The 6000-nt window shown below is 44.8% G+C and overlaps 1 long non-coding RNA gene across 1 annotated transcript; it reads left to right on the plus strand.

The window, feature by feature from the left end:
* Positions 1-2952: 2952 nt before the first annotated feature.
* LOC147373332 (uncharacterized) lies at positions 2953-5759 on the plus strand. Its single transcript, XR_015164737.1, has 3 exons — positions 2953-3094; positions 4762-5281; positions 5420-5759. It is a non-coding gene; the product is annotated as an uncharacterized LOC147373332 (long non-coding RNA).
* Positions 5760-6000: the final 241 nt, after the last annotated feature.

The raw sequence follows: 6000 nt of genomic DNA on the forward strand, positions 1-6000 counted from the left end.
CCAACCATCTCACCCTCTGTCATCCCCTTCTTCTCTTACCCTCAATCTTTCCGAGCATCAGGGTCTTTTCCAATGAGTCAGTTCTTTGCATCAGCTGGCCAAAGTACTGGAGTTTCAGCTTCAGCATCAGCCCTTCCAATGAATATTTAGGACTAATTTCCTTTAGGATGGACCGGTTGGATCTCCTTGCTGTCCAAGGGACTCTCAAGAGTCTTCTCCAACACCACAGTTCAAAAGCATCAGTTCTTCGGCACTCAGCTTTCTTTATGGTCCACCTCTCACATCCGTACATGACCAATGGAAAAACCATAGCCTTGACTAGATGGACCTTTGTTGGCAAAGTAATGTCTCTGATTTTTAATATCTAGGTTGTCATAACTGTCATGCTGTCTAGGTTGGTCATAACTGTTCTTCCAAGGAGTAAGTGTCTTTTAATTTCATGGCTGCAGTAAGTATGGAGCCCCCCCAAAATAAAGTCAGCCACTGTTTCCACTGTTTCTCCATCTATTTGCCATGAAGTGATGGGACCAGATGCGATGATCTTAGTTGTCTGAATGTTGAGTTTTAAGCCAACTTTTTCACTCTCCTCTTTCACTTTTATCAGGAGGCTCTTTACTTCCTCTTCACTTTCTGCCATAAGCGTGGTGTCATCTGCGTATCTGAGGTTATTGATATTTCTCCCGGCAATCTTGATTCCAGCTTATACTTCATCCAGTCCAGCATTTCTCATGATGTACACTGCGTAGAAGTTAAATAAGCAGGGTAACCACAATATACAGCCTTGATGTACTCCTTGTCCTATTTGGATCCAGTCTGTTGTTCCATGTCCAGTTCTAACTGTTGCTTCCTGACCTGCATACAGGTTTCTCAAGAGGCAGGTCAGGTGGTCTGGTATTCCCATCTCTTTCAGAATTTTCCACAGTTTATTGTGGTCCACACAGTCAAAGGCTTTGGCGTAGTCAATAAAGCAGAAATAGATGTTTTTCTAGAACTCTTGTTTTTTCCATGATCCAGCAGATGTTGGCAATTTGATCTCTGGTTCCTCTGCCTTTTCTAAAACCAGCTTGAACATCTGGAAGTTCACAGTTCACATATTGCTGAAGAGCCTGGCTTGGAGAATTTTGAGCATTACTTTACTAGTGTGTGAGATGAGTGCAATTGTGTAGTCGTTTGAGCATTCTTTAGCATTGCCTTTCTTTGGGATTGGAATGAAAACTGACCTTTTCCAGTCCTGTGGCCACTGCTGAGTTTTCCACATTTGCTTGCATATTGAGTGCAGCACTTTCACAGCATCATCTTTCAGGATTTGAAATAGTTCAGCTGGAATTCCATCACCTCCACTAGCTTTGTTCGTAGTGATGCTTTCTAAGGCCCACTTGACTTCACAGTCCAGAATGTCTGGCTGTAGGTTAGTGATCACACCATTGTGATTATCTGGGTCGTGAGGATCTTTTTTGTACAGTTCTGTGTATTCTTGCCACCTCTTCTTAATATCGTCTGCTTCTGTTAGGCCCATACAATTTCTGTCCTTTATTGAGCTCATCTTTGCATGAAACATTCCCTTGGTATCTCTAATTTTCTTGAAGAGATCTCTAGTCTTTCCCATTGTATTGTTTTCCTCTATTTCTTTGCACTGATCATTGAGGAAGGCTTTCTTCTCTCTCCTTGCTATTCTTTGGAACTCTGCATTCAGATGCTTATATCTTTCCTTTTCTCCTTTGCTCTTGGCTTCTCTTCTTTTCACAGCTATTTGTAAGGCCTCCTCAGACAGCCATTTTTCCTTTTTGCATTTCTTTTCCATGGGGATGGTGTTGCTCCCTGTCTCCTGTACAATGTCACAATCCTCTGTCCATAGTTCATCAGGCACTCTATCAGATCTAGGCCCTTAAATCTATTTCTCACTTCCACTGTATAATCATAAGGGATTTGATTTAGGTCATACCTGAATGGTCTAGTGGTTTTCCCTACTTTCTTCAATTTCAGTCTGAATTTGGCAATAAGGAGTTCATGGTCTGAGCCACAGTCAGCTCCTGGTCTTGTTTTTGTTGACTGTATAGAGCTTCTCCATCTTTGGCTGCAAAGAATATAATCAATCTGATTTTGGTGTTGACCATCTGGTGATGTCCATGTGTAGAGTCTTCTCTTGTGTTGTTGGAAGAGGGTGTTTGTTATGACCAGTGCATTTTCTTGGCAAAACTCTGTTAGCCTTTGCCCTGCTTCATTCCGTATTCCAAGGCCAAAGTTGCCTGTTACTCCAGGTGTTTCTTGACTTCCTACTTTTGCATTCCAGTCCCCTATAATGAAAAGGACATCTTTTTTGGGTGTTAGTTCTAAAAGGTCTTGTAGGTCTTCATAGAACCATTCAACTTCAGGTTCTTCAGCATTACTGGTTGGGGCATAGGCTTGGATTACCGTGATATTGAATGGTTTGCCTTGGAAACGAACAGAGATCATTCTGTCGTTTTTGAGATTGCATCGAAGTACTGCATTTCAAACTCTTTTGTTGACCATCATGGCTACTCCATTTCTTCTAAGGGATTCCTGCTCACAGTAGTAGATATAATGGTCATCTAAGTTAAATTCACCCATTCCAGTCCATTTTAGTTCGCTGATTCCTAGAATGTCAATGTTCACTCTTGCCATTTCCTGTTGACCACTTCCAATTTTCCTTGATTCATGGACCTTACATTCCAGGTTCCTATGCAATATTGCTCTTAAAGCGTCGGACCTTGCTTCTATCACCAGTCCCATCCACAACTGGGTGTTGATTTTGCTTTGGCTCCATCCCTTCATTCTTTCTGGAGTTATTTCTCCACTGATCTCCAGTAACGTATTGGGCACCTGCCGACCTGGGGAGTTCATCTTTCAGTGTTCTATCTTTTTGCCTTTTCATACTGTTCATGGGGTTCTCAAGGCAATAATACTGACGTGGCTTGCCATTCCCTTCTCCAGTGGACCACATTCCGTCAGAGCTCTCCACCATGACCTGCCCGTCTTGGGTCTGCTCTCTAGCAGCCATCAGACTGCCGACACTGCCTAAGGTGATCCCTGAGGAAAGGAAGCTCAGGATGTGAAAACAGGATGGTGGCCCCAGGTAGGTGAGGTGCACAGGAAAGGAGTGGGCCTGGACTCCTGCATCTTCCCATACACACAAAAGCACGAAATCCCTCCACTCAGGATATCTGGTTTTCTTTAACAACAGTCTTTTGATGTTCAGACTACCTGCCCTTTGTTACAGAGTTCTCTGTAACCTGTCTTCTCCCTTCATCTCCTGGGAGCAGTTCTCTCAGGGTTACTTGAGATGGTGTCTCCTGGGCTTGAAGTCCTAAAAATTCCCACCGAATAAAACATAACTCTCAACTTTTAGGTTGTGCGTCTTTTTAAAGTCGACAGGAATATTGTAATTTTGTTCTCAGTTTCGTTGTTTAAGGAACTTTCACACTGTCTCCATGGGTTTCCCACGTGGCACTAATGGTAACCTACCTGCCAACACAGGAGACATAAGAGACACGGGTTCAATCCCTGGATCAGCAAGATCCCCTGGAGGAGGGCATGGCAACTCACTCCAGTATTCTTGCCTGGAGAATCCCATGGACAGAGGAGCCTGGCAGGTTACAGTCCATGGGGTCGAAAAGAGTCAGATATGACTGAAGTGACTTAGCACGCACACTGTCTCCATAGAGGCTGTTCCCAGTCGACACTGCAGCTTCGATGGAGGACGGTTCTCATTTCTCCCCACCCGCTCCAGCCTTGGTTCTTTGTAGAGTGTTTGACAATGGCCATTCTGACCGGTGTGAGGTGATACCTCATTGTAGTTTTGATTTGGATTTCTCTAGTATTTAGTCCTTGAAAGGAAAGTTATGACCAACCTAGATAGCATATTCAAAAACAGAGACATTACTTTGCCAACAGAGGTCCGTCTAGTCAAGGCTATGGTTTTTCCAGTGGTCATGTATGGATGTGAGAGTTGGATGGTGAAGAAGGCTGAGTGCCAAAGAATTGATGCTTTTGAACTGTGGTGTTGGAGAAGACTCTTAAGAGTCCCTTGGAATGCAAGGAGATCCAACCAGTCCATCCTAAAGGAGTTCGGTCCTGGGTGTTCATTGGGAGGACTGATGCTGAAGCTGAAACTCCAATACTTTGGCCACCTCATGCAAAGAGTTGACTCATTGGAAAAGACCCTGATGCTGGGAGGGATTGGGGGCAGGAGGAGAAGGGGACGACAGAAGATGAGATGGCTGGATGCCATCACTGACTCGATGGACATGAGTTTGGGTAAACTCCGGGAGTTGGTGATGCACAGGGAGGCCTGGCGTGCTGCGGTTCATGGGGTTGCAAAGAGTCAGACATGACTGAGTGACTGAACTGACTGGCTGACTGAGTATTTAGCAAGACTGACATAACTTCTTGTGATTTTTTTAAAGGGTATGAGTGAAACGCCTTGCAATTGACTCTTGAACGTCTGCCCTGTGTTTTGATAAACACTAGAACATTCCTTGAAGGCGGATGTTGTTTAGTCGTAACCCCATGGGCCTTCTGCGTATTAAGTGTCCATCAGCACAGCTTTTGACGTTCACGTTGTTGTTATGGAAAACGGCCACAAGGCGGCAGCATTTTTCATGCCCCTTTTTTTCTTTTCCTTTCTGTGCAATTTCATTTTGATCTTATATTGGAATAGAGTTGATATCCAATGTTGTGTTTATATAAGGTGTACAGGAACTTAATTCAGCCATGCATAAATGCATATCTATTCTTTTCCAGGTTTTTCTTCCCATATACAGAAGATCCTAAAAAGTAGTGAGAAGCAAGAGTCAGAGAAGAGAATTAAAATGCAGCAGGAGGTGGTGGAGGTGTTGGAAACAAGTGGAAAATCCAAGAAATGTAATCCTGTAGAAGCAGGGCTCTACAAATTTAAAGCACAGAAACTGGGTTCTGGAATTCTTTACAGTGGGCACATTTTCCCTAAGAAACTGCCAGAGAAGCCACCCACTGTGCCTATTGGCTTTGATTTTGAAATAGAAGAATCAAACAGCGAGAAGCAAAGAGGGTATTGCAGGACAAACAGTTTAAATTTATGCAAAGCCTTGCGCTTATCGTATCTTGTTAGGTGTTGTGTGTGTTCCCGATAAGAAAGAAATTCCACTCACTGTCCCCAGGACTCCTGCCTTGGTTTGGAAGAAGCGAACCCAAACCAACCCAAGAGGACGAGGACGAGGAGTAGCCAGGAGTGATAAGAACCCAACAATGGCCCCAGATGGAGGAACTTTTAAGCCCAAATCTGGTGAGAACTGTGGAAATATGCCCTTTCTCTTTTGATTCAAAAAAGTCACTTGGAGAAGAAAGTAAAACAGCTGCAGAAAGGCGAGGGGCCCAGCTCTGGGCACTTCCTTCGCCTCATTTTACCACCATTGACCTGCAGGAGAAGAACATGAAGAACGCGGCTCAGGCTGAGCCTTCTGCGTGGAGCCTGGCAGAAGAGGCGCCTGAAGGCACAGACTTGGGTTCTCTCCGCTCCTCCAGGGTGACGGGGCAGCTCCCTTCAGGCTTGCGGGCCCGGAGCTCTCGGTGGTGCCCGCGCAGTCAAGGGCCGCTCACTGACGGAGTCTCTGGCTTCCACCCTCCTCCTCCGTTCTATATGTGAGTCAGAATATATAGTTGATTTGGTTTGTAATTTACTCACTTGAAGTGTAATTTTTACGGCTTTATCCTTCACTTTTTATATTTGTATTTAAAAATAAAGATACTTGATTTAGTTTACAGTTTATGTCTGATGCTCTTCTCTGGCAAGATGAATTTGGAGTTAAGAGCCCTTTGCTGTGAGGGGGAGCCTCGTTAACCACCCGACGAGGTGGAGACCTGCCTGTGTGTCCCTCACCGAGGCTGTCTGCCGCTTCGGGCGGGGCTGCTGTTCAGCACCGTCTTCCCTTGTTGGTGCTGACGATGAGGGAGCGCTGAGCTGGGCATGTTTTAAGTCCTCTTGTGACCTGGGCTGGGATCAAT

This window comes from Bos grunniens, chromosome 5, assembly GCF_055505025.1.
Source record: "Bos grunniens cultivar Pamir isolate PY7600 chromosome 5, Bosgru_T2T1.0, whole genome shotgun sequence".
Classification (NCBI taxonomy): Eukaryota; Metazoa; Chordata; class Mammalia; order Artiodactyla; family Bovidae; genus Bos; species Bos grunniens.